At 48.5% G+C, this 21,295-nt stretch overlaps 1 long non-coding RNA gene across 1 annotated transcript; it reads left to right on the top strand.

Moving 5' to 3' along the window:
* The first annotated feature begins 1,684 nt into the window (after positions 1-1,684).
* LOC144141613 (uncharacterized) lies at positions 1,685-21,295 on the top strand. Its single transcript, XR_013316652.1, has 5 exons — positions 1,685-1,814; positions 7,134-7,195; positions 10,726-10,806; positions 18,987-19,134; positions 21,061-21,295. It is a non-coding gene; the product is annotated as an uncharacterized LOC144141613 (long non-coding RNA).

The following is a 21,295-nucleotide window of genomic DNA, read 5'->3' as shown; positions in this document are numbered from 1 at the left end:
CGCGATCACCCGCCGGCTCGCCGGCGAGAAAACAACAAAAATAAAACCTCCGTCGCTCCAGTTTCGTCGAAGCTTCCAGTACTTTCGAGGAGGTGCGCGTGGCCTTGCCAGCTCTAAAGAGCGTCGAAGATTCTAGAAGGGAGAAGAGTGAAGTTATTCGCTGACGGCGGCGGGCGCGTGGTGTGTTGTGCTCTCCCTCTCCGCGCCGGCGCGCCTATAAAAAGAGAAGCCGCACCTAAACCCACCAGCTACGTTTGGACGTCGTGATTGACAACTGCACCTGCCAGTTTGTACATCACACCATCGGCGACCCGCGCCCTGGAGGACTCCAACGTGCTCCCGGGCCTCGAATGACCGTGATCGTCTCGGACGGCCTGGCCTACAGCGAAGCCACGCTTCCCAGGTAGCCGACTCGCCTCCGACAGCGGTGCATCATCCGGCCCGGTCGGTGAATATGCTGGGACTCTGTCTCTCATATGCATCGAACTGTTCGTTTCTTTTTTAGTTAACTGCTCCGATTCGTAATATTCATTTGTTAACGCTCCTGTTTGTATCATCTTGTCTAATTGGACTGTTTCTTGTATTTGAATTCCATCTAAGTTGCCTGTAATTATTGATCTGCTACCTCGTGCTTGTATTTGTAACTTGCCTGTCTCAATATAAGTCTTTGTGCTGTTTTTCGTTCAAGGCTCTTGTTCATTCTTGCCGCTCTAGTCGGCGAAAGCCGCACATCAGACGGCCACCCCCTTTGTCACCTGTGCCCTGTAGATTCGGTGGGGTTTGTTGGCTCTCTTGAGTCGACTCCCCATATCTTCTGGCAGTGCACCCTAATTTAAGGAAACGGGTGACAGGCTTCTACATATTTTGTAACATACTGCATGACTGGCGCATAGTTGGGGCAAATAATTCTTACCACATGTGTGGGAGCGTCATCATTTTCTTACTCTTCGTCGCCGTAATGAAAAAAGAAGAAAATAATTTCCCTACTCGTAAGCCATTCTCGTGAAATTATTTTGTAAACCTGTTCCGGATTTATGCGGATGCCTCGCAGGTGTCGCTTGTCTTTTTTTTTCAGTTGTGACTGAATATAAGTTTATTTTTGCACACACACATAACACATTTTTGAAACTTACATTGAGCAGCTATTACGCATACTTTACACATTACACACTTGTGAAACTACCATTACGTATGCATAATATATGATAGCTCCATGTCATCTACATTCAGCCCTAAAAAGCTCTTTCCTCGATCTGAACAATAATTTTGTAAATTCGGAACCAGTAGCTAAGCGCTGTAAAAAATTACAAGTACACTAAAAGTTTTCACTGTTTCAAAACGTTGCCCCTCTACGAGGTCAGTGTAAAGAGGTGGAGTTTAAAGGGCAGCTCGGTACAGTTGCGGTGTCTTCGCACTCGTATGCGGCAGTATGTGAGGCCCACGCAGTTTTAACGTCAGATGTACTGAAACTGTCGTACTGTGTACTTTCTCGGGAATTGTTGACGCAAAGTTCACATTAGCGTGTACACAGACAAGGAAAAAAGCATTGTTACTAACGAACCTAAAGGCGTCATCGCTGAAATGAAAACGCAAGATGTGGCAGATCTGTGTGTTGACCGTGATGGGCAAGTTTTTGACGGCAGCACCAAGGGCAGAGCAAATGTCAACACAATGCAGTTGCAAATTGAATTCACTTATATAAAGACCCCGCGATTGTCCGATGATCTTTCGGCTGTGAGTGGACTGCGGCGGCGAAAGGCTTTCCAAGATGCGGTTGGCCTACATTTGCTTGTTCGTAGCGGTGATATGTGTTGGTGAGTATTTGTGTTGCTTCACCACCTAAATGACTAAGTAGAAGGTCCAGTATTTCTCAAAATTTTCTAGGCCAAGCCGAAAGTGCACAGGCCGGAAAAAATTTAACGTACAAACTTACGTTCGGAGCGAGGCCTAAACGCTTTATGCCTGAAAGCTAGAAAAAACTCCTTTCTGTCTTATTGTCATGAAATATTTTGCGCATATAAAGGTAAAGCTTATTCTTTGAATTCGTCGTGGTCCAGAAAGCTCAGGATTGGCCTAGAAAATTTTGAAAAAGCGTGTACACTGAAATCGCTTATCGATGTTGTTTAATCAGTTTACCAGGTTGAAGTCAACGGTGTGTAGGCCATGCTCTGAGCTTTTGAACCGATGTATAGGTACCGATGTATAGCGAAAGCTGCTGTAAGAACAGCCGTTCTGACCGCCTTTACCGATGTGCTGGTATCGGGTAAGGCTACATACTGGAAAGTCTGCAGGGCTAAATTTAGCGGATTGCTGCCGTGTTTCATCTGCGAAACCCGCACTCCAACGATCCCAATGTCGACGTAACCACAAAAGGGCTGACCCACCATGGTGGCTCAGTGGCTAAGGCGTTGTGCTGCTGAGCACGAGGACGCGGGTTCGATTCCCGACCCCGGCGGCCGCTTTTCTGATGGAGGCGGAAAGCAAAAAACGCCCGTGTGTACGAGATTTCGGCGCACGTTGAAGATCGCTAGGTAGTCAAAGTCAGTCCGGAGCCCTCAACTACGGCGCGCATCATCGCCTGCGTTGCGTCGGCGCTTTAAACCCTACAATCAAACTCAAAATCATCACAAAAGGGCTGAACTGGCTGATTTCACGAGAGATCGAACATGCGTGTACACGCGCACTTTTGGTTTTTTTCTAATATTTTTATAAGTTCTGCGCAGAATAGGGAATAGCCCAAAAGCGCTATTCGTTTTCCTCTTTAAAGCGTCCTTCGCGAGATGAAAATTGCATAGGCGGCACGGGTGACGCACTATTCCCGGCGACTGCAGTTTTTCCAAAATTTGGCGCTTTGCGCACACAAGGTGCAATTGTTGTGACTAAAATTCGGTTGAAAAGGAACAGTACACCAAAAATACGAACAGTTCAAGGCAAACTTTGCGTCCTGCCGTCAACGAAAAATCTAGAAAAACATGGTGAAATCTTAGAATACGCTAGATTGTCGTTTACTGTGGTACCCCTGTCTCTGCATCTACATTTGTGACCGCTTATAAGTTATAGGTAATCTTGGCCACATATTTTCTAAACTTAGCTTTAAAATATCGCTCCTCTATAAAATTATAAATATACGCAAAAAAGATTGACTGCTGTGCTTTTTCCTAAAATTACGCAAATTTAAATATAAAAAAATCCCGTCAAAATAGAGGAAACGAGACTCCACAAAAGGGTCAACAACACTGATGAAAACATGTTTCATTATTCTGTTTGTACCGAAGTTATAAGCGGCTGAAATCACGCATTCGAGACGCGTATCCGTGCCGTGTGCTCCGCTACTGCCGCTGTTTTTCTGGCTTTGCACTTTGATAAAAATTGTTTATGGGCATTCTACGGCCACACCGGGGACTTTTAAAGGAGCCATGAAGACAAAACACAAGTTTGTGTTATTCGAAAGATTTCTTGTTTTATAGTGGCCCCAGCACCTGACCAAATGCAAATGATGCTTTATTCACTGAGAAATTAATAATTCAAAGTCACAATTTTGATTTTCCCGCTAAATAGTGCGTTTTTGTTGTCTGCAATCACATTAGAGAGCCTTGTTTACCGTTAGTGAACCTAGATGGCGCCAGCAAACCACGGCAAGCCGTTTTCTGCCTTTGGTTTGCTTGTGAACGTATTTGTACCTGGCTTGTTTCGTTCATGGAGACAATCGTTTCGCGAAACATGGGGCTCGCTCGACAATTACGGCCCCTAAGACATCGTCGCCTGCGTCAATCAGCCAGTGTCGTCTGAAACGGCAACCAAAGCCCCGCAGTCGTGCGCAGCTAAACCAAGCATAGCGTGCGCAGTACCAACAGCAGCATACGCATCGGTACTTCTATGTTTACGTGCGCTTTCGTAACTTCCACTGTTTTCCCCACCATTCTTAGGGCTTTAAAAAGAATATGCCCTAAATTTAAGCGCAAATAGCTTGTTCGACAAATTTATGAGCTCTGCCGAATTTGCATTTGCTTTTGTCAGCCTCCGCCAATCACAGAGCTGGCTGGTATGACATCATAGGTTCTGTTGCGGGAAATGAGCTACTGGATCGCATGGCCATTCTCTTTTTTCCTAATTATGTCGCTTATTTGAGCGAAGTTTACGTTAAAAGTGGTGTCAGTATGATTCTAACAAGGCAATCTTTTGAATGAACCAAACTTGTGTTTTCTCTTCATGGCTCCTTTAAGCCTTTTACGTCCTCTTGAAAGAGAAAACCGCGTTTTTAATCTTTTTATTTTCAATGCATCACTGACTAAGCGTTAGCACAGCTACGGCTGCGGAGAGGCCCACCAAAAAGCACACCTTTGGGGACATAAAGTATATCTTACGAAAAACAAAGAGGACGGTAACAAAACAAGAGGTTTCTTTGTATGTTGAGTGCCATAACTGAGCCCGTGCCGCCCATTTGTTTAAAAAAGAGCACATGTTTCAAAATGGGGCGCATGTTGAAAGAATAAAAAAATAACTGCAACAGGTATCGATGTCGGAAAAACACCGTCCTCTACAAGGACAGGTCTTCAGCGTGAAAAAAATCCTATCATGGTTTCCAACCTATGCTCTGCGTTGAATAAACTGGAGGAAAAAATTATGCGCCCCCTCACGAAACAACCAGGATGGCTGAACGCGAAGCTCTCCCGTGACGGATTCTTTGGTTGTCATCTGAGTTTTCCGAACCGCTGCGACCGTGCCGAAATGGAACAGTCGGATAGTCGCCGGCTTCATAACGCCAGGGAACCAGGTTGAGTTCTGGACACGGGAAGCGTTTCTTGCTTTCACTTCGCCCCGTGCTTTTGCGTTACAGACGGCTTCAGGGAGAATACTTACCCGTGGTACCTGGCCACTCCCAGGGTGCGAGTGACTAGAGTCACCTGGTTTTCCAGCCAGGAGCTTGTCAGTGCACCCTCCCACTGCTGAGTGGTGGGTGGGAAGGGTTATAGGGGAAAATGTGGTGTTTGTGCATTCTGATATTATGTGGTACAATGTGGCTAGAGTGGGGCAGTAGGCGCATGTTTAGTAATAATAGCTCAGAACACGGCTTGAGAGGTGGTAAACCTGTGTTAATGTCATATTGTGAAGGCACAGGTTGTAGCTAGTACCTGGTCCGGGTCGACGTCCCGGTCCGGGCCGACGCGCTCATACCCCGGGCATTCGATTATCAGAAAATTCCCGGGGTATGAGCGCGCGGGAAGCGGTGTGAGCTGCGTAATTAACTTGTGGCCAGGGAATCCAGACGATGCTAATATCTAGGAGTGCATTAATAGAACTGCAGATTAGGAGGGTGGATTGAGGTATGCGAACTTTAAGGATATGGCGGCAGGTGTTTTGGAAGTCGGTTATCATTATCAGATATTTCGAGCCTGTAGTTAATGCTATGGTTATAGCTGTTTATTCGCCTGTTGTGACAACCGAGTTGGGGCTTACGCCCCGTAAGTTATCGAAGCGGAAGAGCAGGCTTTGTTGTAGGGGTGACAGGTGGCATGGGTTTAGTGCGTTCCGGGTCTTGTGTCATATTTGGTGTGGATGGCATAGACAAGGAAAAGTGCGCTGAGGTCGAGGACAAAAGAAGGCGTCTAGACACACAGGACGCCTAGGCGCTTTATTTTTTCCTCGTCATCCATGCAGTTTTTCTTGTTGGGGGGTTGCGATTGAGTCCAGCGAAAAGCTCTTGCTTAACTCCCCGCATCAAAGAGCGCACCTTCTTCTCCTCTGCCATTGCGGGGTCAGCTCGTCGGGACAGCATTTTCAGCGCCTCAACGAACACTACGACGCTTTCGCTGGGGTGTTGGATTCGCGTCTGCAGAAGTAGCTCAGCGCGTTCTTTACGCACGACAGTTGTGAACATTTTCAAAAATTCCGTTTTGAACATGCTCCATAATGTTTGGGAGGTCTCGTGATTTTCGAACCAGACTAGAGCGGTGTCTTCGAGGTAGAAAAACACTTGCCTCAGGATTTCTTCGTCATCCCACCGGTTGGAAATTCGAACGCGCTACAGCTTGTCTGGCCACTCTTACGGGTCTTCACCAGATGATCATCGGAATGATGGGGGCTCTCGAGATTGCAGGAGAATGACGGGAGGATTGGCTTCTTGTATACTTCTTAAGGGCACAGTCTCTTGCAATGCGCGGGCCTTTGTTGTAGTTTGTATGCGTATATTGAAGTATCGGAAAGATAGTCAATTGCCCCATTCCAGGTGGGATCAGTTGTAAGCTTTGCGTTGGGGGGGGGGGGGGGGGGGGCAGATAGCTTAGTATGCATAGAAGGTGTCGGCCGGTGGCGTTTTCTTCCAGTCGTTGCCCCATGAGCTTCGACGAGTTCATTCCTCATGTTGTGGACGCCTTGCTGAAGGAGGATGTGTGTGGAGGTGCAAGTTGGGAGTCCTAGGGTTAGATTTGTGACTTGTCTCATTAATTGAGTCTATTTTTGACCTTCAGGTGGTCGAATTGAGAGATTGGGGGGGGGGGGGGGTCAGTATGTCATTAGGCTGTCCAGAGGGCTTGCACCATTCGTAGGGTGTCCCTTTTCTCAAGGCTTCTGCATTTGGTTTGTATTTTTGCGAATAACGTGAGTCAATTTTAAAACAGTAGGGGTGTAATAGATACTGGAATTCAAAACTGCGCAAAAAGACGGGACAAGGAAACGACGGCACAAGGCGATGAGGGGGGTGTGCTGGTGTATGGTGTGTGTTCGAGCCTGTGTAGTTACAGTAGCAGGTCGAGGACACGCAAGGAGATTACTTTAGTTGCATAGGATTCATTGATTGTTAGTGCAGATTGGGCGTGGGAACAGGTCGTCGCCCGCAGCTGTTGGTGCGTCAGAGGAGTAAGGCGGACTTATCTACTGCGCAGGTGTGGCCCCGCTAGTGTACATACGTTAGCCTTGAGCCTTGTGTCGTCCGCTTGTCGATGTGCATTTCATTGGTTTCCTGCAAGGCATGGAGGAAAACAATGTTACGTAGTCGCGGTACAGCACATGATATAATATATGGAGTGGTGCACAGTTGAGCATAGCGATTTCTTAGGTTTTATCTTATCTAATTGCATGTTCCCTGCCCTAATTCTCGTTTTTTTACGAATGTAAAATAATATATTACTCTGCAGTGCCACCGGCGGACGCAATCTTCCATCGCCTTCGTTGCCCAGACAAGTGTCCGAAAAATGTTGTAAGTGTACATTTACTGCAAAAATATACAATTTCGGTTTCGTGACCGGGTGTGGGTTCACCTGTCTTTTTAGTCCAGGGATTTTTAAAAACCATTCTTTTTCACACCTATTTTCCACCGCGGTGTCATTTGTGCAGCCGCGTTTTTTACCTCCGTGGGTGATCCCGTTGTAAATATTTCGCGTTACGGTGAAATGGTATATAAAACGAGGGGCAGTGAATTTTTAGTAGGTTAATAATCACACAACATGAATTTTCTTTTCCTTAGACGAATATGTGTCTCTCTAATATGGGGGATATTTATAGCCACTAGCAATAGTTGTCTTTTGGGCGTATGAATTGTTTAAAAGAAACCTTGCTTTTCAGGCTTTAATGGGCCGCAATATTTGTTCCAGCCTAATAACAGCGGAGCTGTTGTTAGTGGCCGTAAGTTCGGGGTTCGTGCGCGCCGAAAACTCCCCGCGGGGAACTCTATTTTGCGGGAGTCGTGCTGGTGTCGCATTACACACTTGACAACGGAAAGAACTTTATCGCGGCCGCCGCAACACTCGAGAGGAGCGTGCGCATGCGCTCTGTATCGTACAAGAGACCTCACGCGCAACGTTTTCGCAGTTCTCGGCATGGACCGGCCGCGGTTAGTTGGCATGGCCGGGGAGGAGGCCGCGATCCGAAAGGCAAGGCATGGTACTGAAACTATGTGTCCGTCAATGCTCACTTAAAGCAGCTTCGCGATTTAAGTCTTCCGCATGACTGCAAATTTTTTTCGATCATAAATCGTTTTTAACTACAGTCTGCGGAGTAAAAGGAGGGGGAAAGTTTAAAATTACATGCAACTTCTGCCAAACGAATTAACAGCTTGAAGCACCTTCCGCCAGTTCAGCGCAACATATATGGTGCATCAAAGGCCAGTTCGCTGAACTGACTTTCTTGAAAGTTATGCTATTGTGATCAGCATCAACAAAGTCCTCGTATATCAAACGAGCACCTGTTCGTTCCCTTCCTTACCACATCATTTCTGACATCCCTGTGGAAGGCACAGTCGTGGTTTCTCGAGGCCATTCCCCACTTGAAACTGCGCACGCGTATACGAAAGCGTAGTATTAGTTCTGATCTACATTGTGGTGCATGTGTTGCGGTAGGAATACCATCAGTGGGCGGAAAACTACTAGTGCGGTATAGTACATGCTATTCCCTTGAAATACCAAGGTGTTGCTGGTGGCGACATTGCTTGCAGCATATCAGTTCCGCCGATTCGGGCAGAACTGTTTAACGTAACGTAACTACACAAAAACTGTAGCTTGCGTATGGGCAAATTTTCGACGGTTATGGAAGGCGCTTCAGTGCCGTAGGATATGGCTGCAGGTGACAGATGTTAACATCTGCGAAGTAAATGCCTCAAGATCTCAAATGTATTGCCGGCCAACGCAGTAGGAACAAAAACATTTACCAGCAGCAGTAGTAGTTTTAAGTGTTTCTTTGCGTAATTCGGCATTTTTGCACTAATCGTGATGAACAATTAAAAGAAGACGTAAGGTGGTTACACTAAAGCTTTCGGCAGATCGATTGGATAAGATGATTGGTCGTGCGCACAGGAACCGTGAATTACCTGCGGACCCGTGTAGACTAATTTGTTTTCCACAGGGTTCGTGCATGCTTTGGGAAAGATGTATGATGCAATACATTAAAACAAGGAAAAACGTATATAAACGTGGTAGTGCGAAAGAGTAGGTGTGTCAGCGTTGAGGGGGGAGACGATGGGCTGACATTGCTTATGTTCACTGAGAAAACTGACTAATAGCAGAGCTTTTTACTTCGAGGCATGCAAAGGCCATGTCACCGTATAAAACGACACGAGGATGATAGTAACAATAAATATGCGTACGACAATGAGCTTCTTGCTGCTCGTGAAACACTCGGCTCAGATGTCATTGCTGTTAGGCGACTCTATTGACCCCGGCGAAAAGCTTGTTTTAGGACGTGTTTATATGTGTAATTGTGGCGAAATTTCCGTGGGTTCTTGCATTTATTCTCGCATCGGTGATTTTCTAACGTCGCTGGCCTAAGGGGGCATGAATAAAAATACCCTTGCTGTTCGTTAAAAACAGGTAGGAAATGCGAACGAATTTTCATCGCTATTTTAACGGGCAGTCCAAGGCCAATTTTTTATGTTCTGGTCGAAGATCACGGAAAATAGGTTCGCAACATAAATGAACTGTCAATTTGCAGTTTTTCACAGCTACATCATTTATTTCAAGCTAATTTTATGAGGAGTTTATTGGGGCAAAACAATGTTGGCCCGCTGCTGCTAAATCATCTACATGAAGATTGGAGGACCTCCTACATCGATGGCGGTGTCTTTCCCTTTCCTATGCGGCACTATTTCAATGATTCCTTCCCAGGGCAATCTAAAGGGTTTCATGAACATTAGTACACCTTTCACTTACCGGTTTGAACAATTGCCTTAAATAAAGAAGCAACTGCCTTTCCTACATAATCAACCACTTAACCAGGCTAAAGTGACATGTGCAAGCATGTTAGGTTAACGAAGACAAATCACATGTTCTCGTTCTGGTTTCTAATACGTGGATCGATCAATATGTAGCGATATACACTTTATACCTTAATGGGTATAATACCTTTATACCCATATAATAATATACCATAATGAGTAATAATGAAACAGGAAGGGGTACCACAAATTAACAACAAAATGTTCCAGGTTCGAAAATCCTCCATCATAGACGAGGTCGCTGATGTAAAGTTTTGAACAGGCCCCGCAGAGCAGCAGGGCCTCTTGGAACGCAGCAGTGCATTGATTAGAAACTAGTGGCTGTAGCCATCGGAAAGGGAATAAGCGTGCGGATGAGGTATCTGGACGCCTCGCTTTCAGCGCTAATGAAACACCATCTTCAAAGATCATTCACGCCTGGTGCACAAGAAACACCAAATTTTTCGTTATAATCCGTGGTTTTTTTCTTGTTGTAACTAAATAAGGTAAGCACCTAAGTGTGTTGCAATACAGTTATCGCTCTATATCTTAGAAGTGACTGCTGCATTATTCGTGCGAGATCGCTCGATTTGCCTTGAGCGAAATCGTCGTGTTGTTTCTGAAGCCTCCTGAGTGAAGCGATGCCGAGCCAGCAAGAGAAAGAAGTGCCCGTACTTCTTTCTGGTATAAAAGTTCCTGGCACTGCGCGGCGTTGTCTTGTTGAGCTATGCCTGCTCACGGCTGTTCTTTTGTCAAGTGACGTCTGTTAGGACCATTAGTTATTGTTCTGGTGGTACGCAGTGCGAAAAAAATGTGTGCAATGTTATTTCAACTACTCGTTCCTACATAATCAACCACTTAAAATACTAAACGCTGCTAAATCAAGCATAAGTAGTAATCCCCAAAAAGGCGGCACCCCGCCTCGCGCTAATCTCCCATTTCCCTGTGTGAAATCATGCTATTGTTTATGTGGGGTCCGATTACCACTATTATGCTCGCTTTGTGATCCCTGCTGAGAAAACGCTTTGTTTGTTTCCCTGCAGACAACTCCCGTGAAACGCTGTGTCTATATGTGCGTCAAGCTAATACCTTTTGGAAAATATTTCTCCGGGACCCCGTGCTACGTAAGTTTCCCTGTGTTGTGTTCTCTGCTGGCCGCAAGGGAGGGGGGAGGCGACGGGCCTGCCGATTTCTCAAATGCAATGAACCTTTGCTCAGAAGTTGATTGCGAGGGAGGTGAGGGTGGGAAAATGTAGGGCCTGTTTACCGCTGATAAGAATGTTTTGCCAACGCTCCTCAGAGTTTAGGTCTATGGGTTTGCCTCTATCTCTGCTGTTCCAATGAAGCCGTAGACAGAAGTAGCATTAATTGTTTGGAGGCGTTGTCACAAAAGAGGGAAATACAAGGAAGGGCTCGTGTTGCCCCTGCGTGGTGGCCTCACAAATAGTGAAGGCATAATTCCCATGAGGATATGATTAAATAAATGGAAAACCGCTACGAACCCACTTGAGCACTAATGTGGTGAGGCACTAGTGTCAAACTGCCGAAGGGGTACGCAGGAATTGTAGGCGCCGTCAGATTCCTGGAGGCTGAGAGAAGAAGCGGCTGCAGGGTGGTAGTGGGCGCGTCGGTGGGCCACGCAGAGCGCACTGAATCGCTGGTGCCTGCAGCACCACTGATGAGGAAGCGGCGTGGCGCGTGCAGAAGTAATACTTCCTTACATCAACTTTATCATCATTTGTACTCTGCGCCTTTTTCTTTTTCTCTGTTACTACCAACACGGAGACACTGAGGCCGAAGAAAAGAACGTTCTGGAAAGAAGAAGATGCCCTGCTTTGGCGAACACATCAAGCCTTGCCTATCGAGAGCCATACTGAATACAAAACATTGCTTTAGTGGAGACATCTCACGGTGGCTTAAAAAACGACCAATTTTTATTGAATTCTAATCTTCGAGACGAAAGTGAAAGCTAATGAGAACAGGTGGTGAGGGGGTGGCAATGAGCGACGGAAATTGAAAGTGGGTCCCCCGCGTGCCCTGGGCTAGTTCTGATCTGCACTTTTTTTGGATTGGAAAACGTTTATTGAGCGTAACAATGGGTGGCTTTCTTAGTCTAGATATCGGCGAGCCAGCGCAGCAGCCTGGGTGTGCAAGTGATGAGGCGTTCCTGGTCCTCGCACCGTGAGCTGGCCATCTAGCGATCCCACTGCTCAGGGGATGGGAAGGGAAAGGGTTTGGCGCGTAGGGGCATTCCCAGACCAGGTGGTAGGTAGTGTTCGGGACGGAGCAAGAGGGGCAGTTGTAGGGGTAAGTGGAGGGGAGATGCAGTGGAGTGTCTTGTAGTGTGTGTTGGTATGTAGTCGACGCCAAATGCAAACTGCCTGTTTGCTGAGAGATGGGTGAGAAGGAGAGTATTGGAGCCGTAGTTGGCAATAATAGAGAGTTTTAGCTGACCGTTTTTGACGCTCCGCTATGCTCCCGACGGCCCGCTAAGCACAACCGGAGCGTCAGCGGCAGAAAGGCTTTTAGCTAAGCGATAACCGTATCTCCCTCGACGGGAATGATTCGAGTCACTGATCGTGCCCTGTGCGTGGACAAACCAAAACATCATCGCAAGATATGAATTGGAATTTGGTCGCTCAAGTAAAGTGCCGTTTGGTGCCCACCGTTTTAAAACGGTGTAGTCGCTTACATCATGGTTCGAAATTATTTTAAAGAAGCCGATAAACTTTGGAACAGCCAAGACAAGGCTGTCTTTCTCGGCGTTTCATAGAAGCAGCAACGCGCTTCGGTCGACTTTCGCTTCCGTACTAATGCTTGTTGAGGAGTGTAGCACCTTTGCCTATTCGGAAGAGCTTTCTCGATTTCATCGCTCGCGTTTCAAATAAAGAAACGGAGTTTGCGGGAGCGCGCTCCCATCGCGGGGCAGCCATGCTGATATTCCGCACGGTAACGTAAGCTGCCGCGACGGTCCGCTAAGAGGCCCCGGTTAGCGGAGCGGGCCCCGCACCGGTATCGCCGCTAGCGCCTCCGCGCGCCACGCATGCGCAATGGCGCTCTCGCTAGCTATCGGAGCGGAGCGGACCGTCAGAAACGGTCAGATAAAACTCTGTAATGAATCAAGATTTTGGTGTTTTAGGAAGGGACTGGGCATAGGTTAAAGGTTCGGAAAGGTCCCCTTCCGTCGGCGAGAACTCCCGGAGCGTCAGAGTGCGGCCAGTGGCATGTGCCGTTTCGTTTCCCTTGAGGGAATAATAGCCTGGTGTCTGCACAATCTGGATGGGGTGGATCCTTGATTGATGATAGAATCTTGAGCGCTGAGGGTGAGATGCGGCCCGTACTTTAATGCCATAAAATAATGTCAGGAAAGCGGAACTTAAATTATTTACCAGAAAACAAAGCATCGTCGATTGTGGAAGAAAAGCCGGGACAGCTACGAAATGTACGATTTTTCTGCGAAGACCCCAATGTTAAGTTCGGGCTCCGCATGTAATTAATGAAGGCCGCCGGTGGCCCATGTATTGGCGTCGCCTCCGCTGGTGGCTTCTTTCCCGTGTCCCTTTCATGTAGCCGCGCGGACGCCAAGTTCGGAGCCGCGGAGAGCTGTTGTGCCCGTCCTTTTGTGTGTCAAAGGATGGGGGCGATTAGCCTGAGTGCCTCTGTCGCGTCGAGGGTGGCAGGGTCATTCGGCATAACAAGCTGACGGGCGGCCAGATGATCGTATCTCTTAGTGTTGAAAGCGCGCGCGGTGTAAGTTTGGAAAATCTTCGACTCCGGCGGCGGGCGCTCTTCGTCGACGGGTCGTTCGCCTTGACGATGGTCGCCTCGGCTGGCAGCGTCTCTCCCCGTGGTCTGTTCAGGTGGCCGGCGGCGCCCCTTCGTCTGGGAGGGAATTAGCAACCCTCATTGTCCCGCGACGCGGGTGTCGCGGGAGGCGCCGCGCGGAGGGAGGTCAGCCGCGCGAGGACCGCTCCGGGCCCTCGGCTTGGCTGTTGTTTGTGCAGATGCCGCCCGCTGAACGTAATGGATGGTTCACTTTAGGCCGCAGATGCCGCAGATGTCCTGTATTTGCTGGTCGGGTGCAACAGCGTGCGTGGGAAACGCACTACGAGTGCATAAGAGAGAGGGTTGGGTCACGTGACCGCAGGTGGGGACATGTGTGTGATTGGCTGGTTCCTGTGGCCAATCAATGGTTTCTATTAATTGTTTGAAAGGTTTTTTCTCTCTTTCTTGTACGCCCCCTTCTTGGAGGCGGGGTTTTTCGTATCAAAACCGGAGTGTTGGGTTTTGTCGAGGGTCGGTCGAGAGGGGATCTAGTTCAGTATAGATCTCGGCCGAACAGGCTGCTGCTGTCAGAGTGACAATGTAACCGTCACTCTGACCTGATGTAAAGTTGGAGTCTTTGTAAATAATGTAAATAAACCTAATATCCAGCAAGGAAGGCAGTCCTCATCCCTCACCCGCTCCAAGCATCGGTCGTCGGTCATCGGAGCGAGTCGAGATCGTCCTCTCGGCTCGCCCATCAAAAGAACATCACTATTTCGCCTCCATCGGTTCGCCAAGAAGATGGAGAGGCGAAATTTAACTGGCGCAGTCGACAGGATGACCACGACCATGGGCTGGAGCTGGTGGGGCCTTCCGGAGAGACTCCTTCAACGGAAGGTTCGGCTCCGACCAACGACGAGCCAGACTCCAAGCATCGACGGGGCGACACCTCAGCGGGAGGCCTCGTGAGTTCCGGCTCAGTGCGGCAGCAGCCGCGATTCAACGGCAACGGGGCGGCACCTCAGTGGGAGGCCTCGCGGGCTCCGGCCCAGGGCGGCGTAAGCCGCGGTTCAACGGGGCGACACCTCAGCGGGAGGCCTCGTAGGCTCCGGCCCAGGGCGGCGTAAGCCGCGGTTCAACGGGGCGACACCTCAGTGGGAGGCCTCGCGGGCTCCGGCCCAGGGCGGCGTAAGCCGCGGTTCAACGGGGCGACACCTCAGCGGGAGGCCTCGTGGGCTCTGGCCCAGGGCGGCGTAAGCCGCGGTTGAACGGGGCGACACCTCAGCGGGAGGCCTCGTGGGCTCTGGCCCAGGGAGCGCGGCCTCATCCCAGCGGCGAGAGCGGCGCATCGGGTCCACGAGCTGCTGCACCAGCGACACTGCGACCCGACCGAACCCGGAGCGAGCAAAGGTGGGCCCTGATTTGTTTTCTCCGGGTTCACCATGGCCACTATGCTAACGGGATGTCGCGGCACCGACCGGAAGGTTAGTGCCATTGTGCTCGAGATCGAGGAGTTGAGAGCTGAATTAGCTCTCAAAAATGCCCAGCACGCTTTGGAAAAAGCTAGGCTAGCGGGTAGCCGGGGCGCGGATAGCCCGTCCGTATGGACGGCTGAGGAGCTCAGTGCTCAACTAGCCCAAGGGAGGGCGGAGATCGCTTACGAGAAAGCGAAGCTCCGCAGGATCGGCGAACTCGAAGAGGACGCCAATCTTTTCACGGTGTTTGTTCCCTCGTGGGCGCTTCGTGCGCCACGGGAGAAGGAGAGTGGGAATGTCGTGGAGGTGGCCGAAGCCACCCCAGTTGTTGGGCAACACGTTGGCGTTCCCACTGTTGCAGATGAGATCTTGGAATCGCGTGAGACAAATGTCTTAGCTGCAGCGATTCTTTCGGTGGCGGCGGGCAATGTTGCCGTGGCCGCGCAGGGAGGTGTCGAGAGTAGCACCGCCCCATGCGCTGACATAGATTCCGCGGCCGACCGCGAGGAGCCCCGCGTGGATGAGCCAGTGCACAGATCGGGAGAAGCTGCAGAAAGCATGCTCATCTCAGAGGAGTCAGAGGAAGTGCAGGGGCCATGCAAGGCGCGCCTAATTGTTGAGCTTCCGTGCGCTAAGCATGAAAGTGCAAGCGGCCCGCGGCGTCTTGCGCGTAGGGCAATTCAGACGGGCCCAAGAACGCGGAACGCGGGGGCAGGTGTGGCGGCGCAGGTGCGACATCGTCGTACGCGTTACCACCGGGTAGGGTGTTCCTTCTCTCCCGGGAGCAGAGGACACCGCGAGCCAAACCAGGGTTCGTGTAGAATCAGCTGGTGGCGCACGAAACGAAATCAGTTTCCGTGCGACGGTCGGTGTGTGCCGCCGTGGAAGGGGGGTTGCGCTGAGTAGTGTGCAGTGCTAGACAGAACTGTTGTTTGCCGCACACGTAGTTGTTAGCGTTTTTTTTTTTTTCTAGGTGTGTAGGGTTCACCCAGATACGGATTACTGTTAACTTTACCTGTACTGTCGTTTTTCCCCTTGTTATTATTCTTTTGTATATGCGTATGTTGGTTGCGTTCAACTGTCGTAAGACGTGTGCTTTGCGAGTAGCGCAGCTGGGTGGTTTTAACGCTTTATTCTTGAGGAGTAGAGCCGCTGTTACAGCGCGGTAGAGAGTTTACCTCTGGGTACAATGGCGAGTGCATTCCTTTATTTGCGCTCGTTGGCATGTGGTCATGGTGGGCCATGGAATGTGCGGGTAGGGCCCCCTTGTGGCGCTTGCGTGCGAACTAGTGTCTGAAGTGCTGAAAAGTGAACTTTCAGAACATCGCATGTGGACAGCAAATGAACCGCAACCGGGATGAACAATCTGGTGCATTCTGAAAGAACAGGCGTCTGCGAGTGCGTGAAGAGGCGCTGAACTTCCTTAAACGTTTTTTTTTATTTGTACAGGAGTAGCCTCTTTTGGTACGTTTGGGTTTTGTTCGGGTGTTGTTTTTTTTCTTTCATTAGAGTGAAAGAATGTTCCTACATGCGCTGAACGGTTAAGGATGGATGGTGTCATTCATCCAGTTGTCAAGTTGTAACATTTATACCCTTCGTGGGGTTGGTTGCCTTTAATGGTAGAGGGTGCCACGAGTTTGTTCTCACGGGCCCTGTAGTTGAGCGCCTTCGTTTATTGTTTGATGTTGCGCAAGCCATGGCTAGGCAAAGGCACTGAGTATGCCGTGTTGTATCCGTTTTTGGTGCAGTTGGCCGGCGCGTTGTGCTGTTTGGGTTGGTGTGTAGCGGGTTAATTTTTTTTTTGATGTACTGTATTGTACCCGCGTTGTATTGTACTTGCGTAACGGCTTGAGTGTGTTTTTTTTAGTTCTGACTCTGCCGTAAGACATAACCTGCAGGAGAGTTAATGTTGTACGTACAGCTAGTGTACGGACAACATTCTTAGTGCGGAGGTGTTAAGTTCGGGCTCCGCATGTAATTAATGAAGGCCGCCGGTGGCCCATGTATTGGCGTCGCCTCCGCTGGTGGCTTCTTTCCCGTGTCCCTTTCATGTAGCCGCGCGGACGCCAAGTTCGGAGCCGCGGAGAGCTGTTGTGCCCGTCCTTTTGTGTGTCAAAGGATGGGGGCGATTAGCCTGAGTGCCTCTGTCGCGTCGAGGGTGGCAGGGTCATTCGGCATAACAAGCTGACGGGCGGCCAGATGATCGTATCTCTTAGTGTTGAAAGCGCGCGCGGTGTAAGTTTGGAAAATCTTCGACTCCGGCGGCGGGCGCTCTTCGTCGACGGGTCGTTCGCCTTGACGATGGTCGCCTCGGCTGGCAGCGTCTCTCCCCGTGGTCTGTTCAGGTGGCCGGCGGCGCCCCTTCGTCTGGGAGGGAATTAGCAACCCTCATTGTCCCGCGACGCGGGCGTCGCGGGAGGCGCCGCGCGGAGGGAGGTCAGCAGCGCGAGGACCGCTCCGGGCCCTCGGCTTGGCTGTTGTTTGTGCAGATGCCGCCCGCTGAACGTAATGGATGGTTCACTTTAGGCCGCAGATGCCGCAGATGTCCTGTATTTGCTGGTCGGGTGCAACAGCGTGCGTGGGAAACGCACTACGAGTGCATAAGAGAGAGGGTTGGGTCACGTGACCGCAGGTGGGGACATGTGTGTGATTGGCTGGTTCCTGTGGCCAATCAATGGTTTCTATTAATTGTTTGAAAGGTTTTTTCTCTCTTTCTTGTACGCCCCCTTCTTGGAGGCGGGGTTTTTCGTATCAAAACCGGAGTGTTGGGTTTTGTCGAGGGTCGGTCGAGAGGGGATCTAGTTCAGTATAGATCTCGGCCGAACAGGCTGCTGCTGTCAGAGTGACAATGTAACCGTCACTCTGACCTGATGTAAAGTTGGAGTCTTTATAAATAATGTAAATAAACCTAATATCCAGCAAGGAAGGCAGTCCTCATCCCTCACCCGCTCCAAGCATCGGTCGTCGGTCATCGGAGCGAGTCGAGATCGTCCTCTCGGCTCGCCCATCAAAAGAACATCACTATTTCGCCTCCATCGGTTCGCCAAGAAGATGGAGAGGCGAAATTTAACTCCCAATATATTCAGTCTTTAGTATCTCCTAATTTAGCATATTGACTTGCCAAAAGAGCACTTGTACGTGAAGGTGAGGATACCAGTTTACGGCGTTAGACAGGGAAGCGTAAGAGTAGGTCAAATGTCAGGCTGGCATGCGCATCACGAGTCCCGATGTGGCGCCAGCGATTTGGTTCCAAAGAATGTATTACAAATTTTTGAAATGTTTATTATACGAAAATATTTAGGCTTCTCCACGTTTTCCCTACACGTATAACAACCCTTACGCCGACGAAGTGGTATTGACCTCCTCGTCACAAAAATCAAAACGAAACTACGTGATATACAAACCTAAGCATCGCTCAAGACTACTGGAGTGCTCGAAATTGATTCGCATACTTCAAACTGTTAGTAGAAAAGATTAAATCATATCGTTTCTTTTCAATCTACCTTAAATGTGCGATAATTGGCCTGACAGAAGAATAGTTCTGCCACTGTCATATATATGTCATTTGCCCACGAGTCGGTACTTGCTGAAGCATGGCAATTCAAAAACAGCAGAGAATAAAGCTTCAAGTTAGCCGTGTTGGTGAGTCCTCAAGTGGGGATCGCTTCGATTCACCCTGTTACTTAACTGCACATTCCTAACTGCTTCCTTACGACGTCCTCGCCATCTTCCTCACAAAATTGTTGCGGCTGACACTTGGATGCCATGCTGATCTATTTCACTGCTGTGCCTGTATGACTGCCACCCGTCATACCAGCGCTCTACATGGACAACAACCGCCAGAACTGTATCTTTACGACGATCAATGTTTCTCCCTTCTTCAACTTAAGACGTGATTCCAGTCTTCTTAGAAGTTACGGCATCGCGCACGTAACCGAACTGCTCCGAAGAATAAGAAATCCTGTCACCGTGTGAGTCCGGGCACCTCTAATAGCTTGTTTGTGAATGTTTCTGACGGAATGAATACGTTGCATTGCTGTTTTTCTCGCGTCTCTTCATTTCAGCGCTTTGGAAGTATTGGGAAGGCACTTAACAAGACGGGGTATTGTTATCATGGTTTGTGCCTTAGCACAGAAAGACTAAATTCTGATTTCGCAAAAAACTGCCTGAACGGCACAACATCGCCTACGACACCGGTAAGCGGGATCTGAGGTAAGCGCATCAGTTGTTACTTCCACGAGTATTAAATCTTAGCATGGCAGTGAACACTGTCAAAGCTCAGTCTTTTACATCACAGCCACATGTTCGGGTGCAAGAGCAGAGACAGCTTCCTATTTTACGATTTGCCAATAATTTCAACCGCAACTTTTGAGGTTACCACCCGATTCCTGCAATTTTCTTCGGTTACTGAATGTGAAGTAGTTTTTGGCACTGTATATTGTCATGCAGAGAAAATGAACAAGGTACCTGTAGCAATTATTGTTTATTGAGGCTCCCCCCCTCCCCCGAAGGAAACACAAGGGACGAAAGAGCAGTCAGCAAAATCGCATTAACAGTCGAGCGTCAGTGAACGAATGCCATGGCATTTGCTGTCCACGAATTTATCTGGAGGGCTCTGATTTGTAGAAGTATTCATTTCGATTGAGAACACTGCCGATCAGACAAAAGCAGTCTACTACTACTACTACTAGTAGAAGTACTACTACTACTACTAGTAGTAGTAGAAGTACTACTACTACTACTACTACTACTACTACTACTACTACTAGTAGTAGTAATAGTAGTGGCAGTAGTAGTAGTAGCAACAACTACTACTACTACTACTAGCAGTAGTATCAGTATTAGTGTTAGTACTACTACTACCATAGTAGTAGTAGTAACTACTAGTAGTTGTATTAGTATTAGTAGTATTAGAGGGATGCTACTAATAATACAGCAGCAACTACTGCTGATTCAATAGGAAAAGGAAAGAAAGTGGACTGCGGATATTGTTGAGCTTGGGCGGGAGCTCACCTGCATAAAATTCATTGCGGGGGATGGGGAGTAGAGGGAGAACGAAAGGATAAATGAGTGTGGTAAAGATATAGATAAGGAGAGAAGTAAAAATGAAGGGGCTAAGCTCGTTTTAGGTATCACCCCAAGAACAGTCTAGGATATTGACGGAACAGCTACGTGCTTTCCCCACCAAACCATATTGCCGATGTGACATGCGAAGGAGGACAGGTGCGCTCGAGATAAACACAGAACAATATAGCGAGGCCATGTGGTGACAAACATAAATAAACAAATCATAGGACATGGTTCGGGGCAATGCTTGAATGGTTAGAGATGCAAATGGCATCTTATATTGTTTTTTTATCAGTAAAATGCTTTTTATTGCTGTTTTCATACTAGAACTTATGTTCATTCATGGGGCCATTTCACGCACGTATCAAAGGACAAGTGCATTGAAATGTATATTAACGCCAAATTATGAGGCAGCGCAACTTAGGCACATCCAAATGTAGAAGGTTTACTTCACCGTGTGCACTGTGTACGGGTAAAATGTATTGCATCGTGCATGTTATATGACTTTTGCAGAGTTAGCTCATCGCATGTTATCTCCTCTCAAATGCCTTGTTAACACATCTCAGTTTTACCTTATTAACACATGCACTTTGTATTCATAAACACAAATAATCAAAACCTCTTATTAATTTTTATTAACACATTGTGCTTGCCTGCTTTTGTAGTACAGTCAAGCATGCATTATTATAACGCATTCGCTCTCCAGAAAATTTTCAGATAGAGTGGCATGCTCCGACGTACAGAAATCATTTTCTTCGTGCTTATTTAAGGCAGATTAGCCCCTCTGCCAATTTGGGTGCCACGTCCAGTCCGCCAAAAACGCTACACAGCCACCATTTCTTGGGATGACGCTTCTGTGACAACCCCATTTTGTGACATCTATGAGGCTTCGAGTTCTCTAGTTTCTGGGCTACAAGTTACAGTTGGAACTGCAAAGTTTTGTGCCCAAACGTCCACCTCTACCATAATTGGTCAACGCGAGCTGTACGCTTCCACTCAAAATTCGCCACGTTTATATACGTCCACGTCACAACTACTGTTTCGTCATGCCTTCTACCCTTTTACTTTTAGATCCTTCAACGACGGAATGACGACATTGGGCAGCTCTCCACGGATAATCACAAAACAGTTAACCTTAAAAAACCGAACAAGAAAGTACACAATTTAAGACTAACGACTCCAACACCAGCCTCGTCGAATTGCAGTTACGAACCTAATTACCTGACAATGCTTCTCGGCGTCCGTGAATAAAACAAAACTTGCTTGCAAACGTGTGCAACATTTTGCGCTCTCTCGCAATTTCCCT

Source organism: Haemaphysalis longicornis, unplaced genomic scaffold (assembly GCF_048455015.1).
Source record: "Haemaphysalis longicornis isolate Haplotype H1 unplaced genomic scaffold, Haemaphysalis longicornis Haplotype H1 scaffold_6, whole genome shotgun sequence".
NCBI classification, from domain to species: domain Eukaryota; kingdom Metazoa; phylum Arthropoda; class Arachnida; order Ixodida; family Ixodidae; genus Haemaphysalis; species Haemaphysalis longicornis.
Note: the sequence above shows the minus strand (reverse complement) of the source record. Positions and strands in the feature narration are given on the sequence as shown.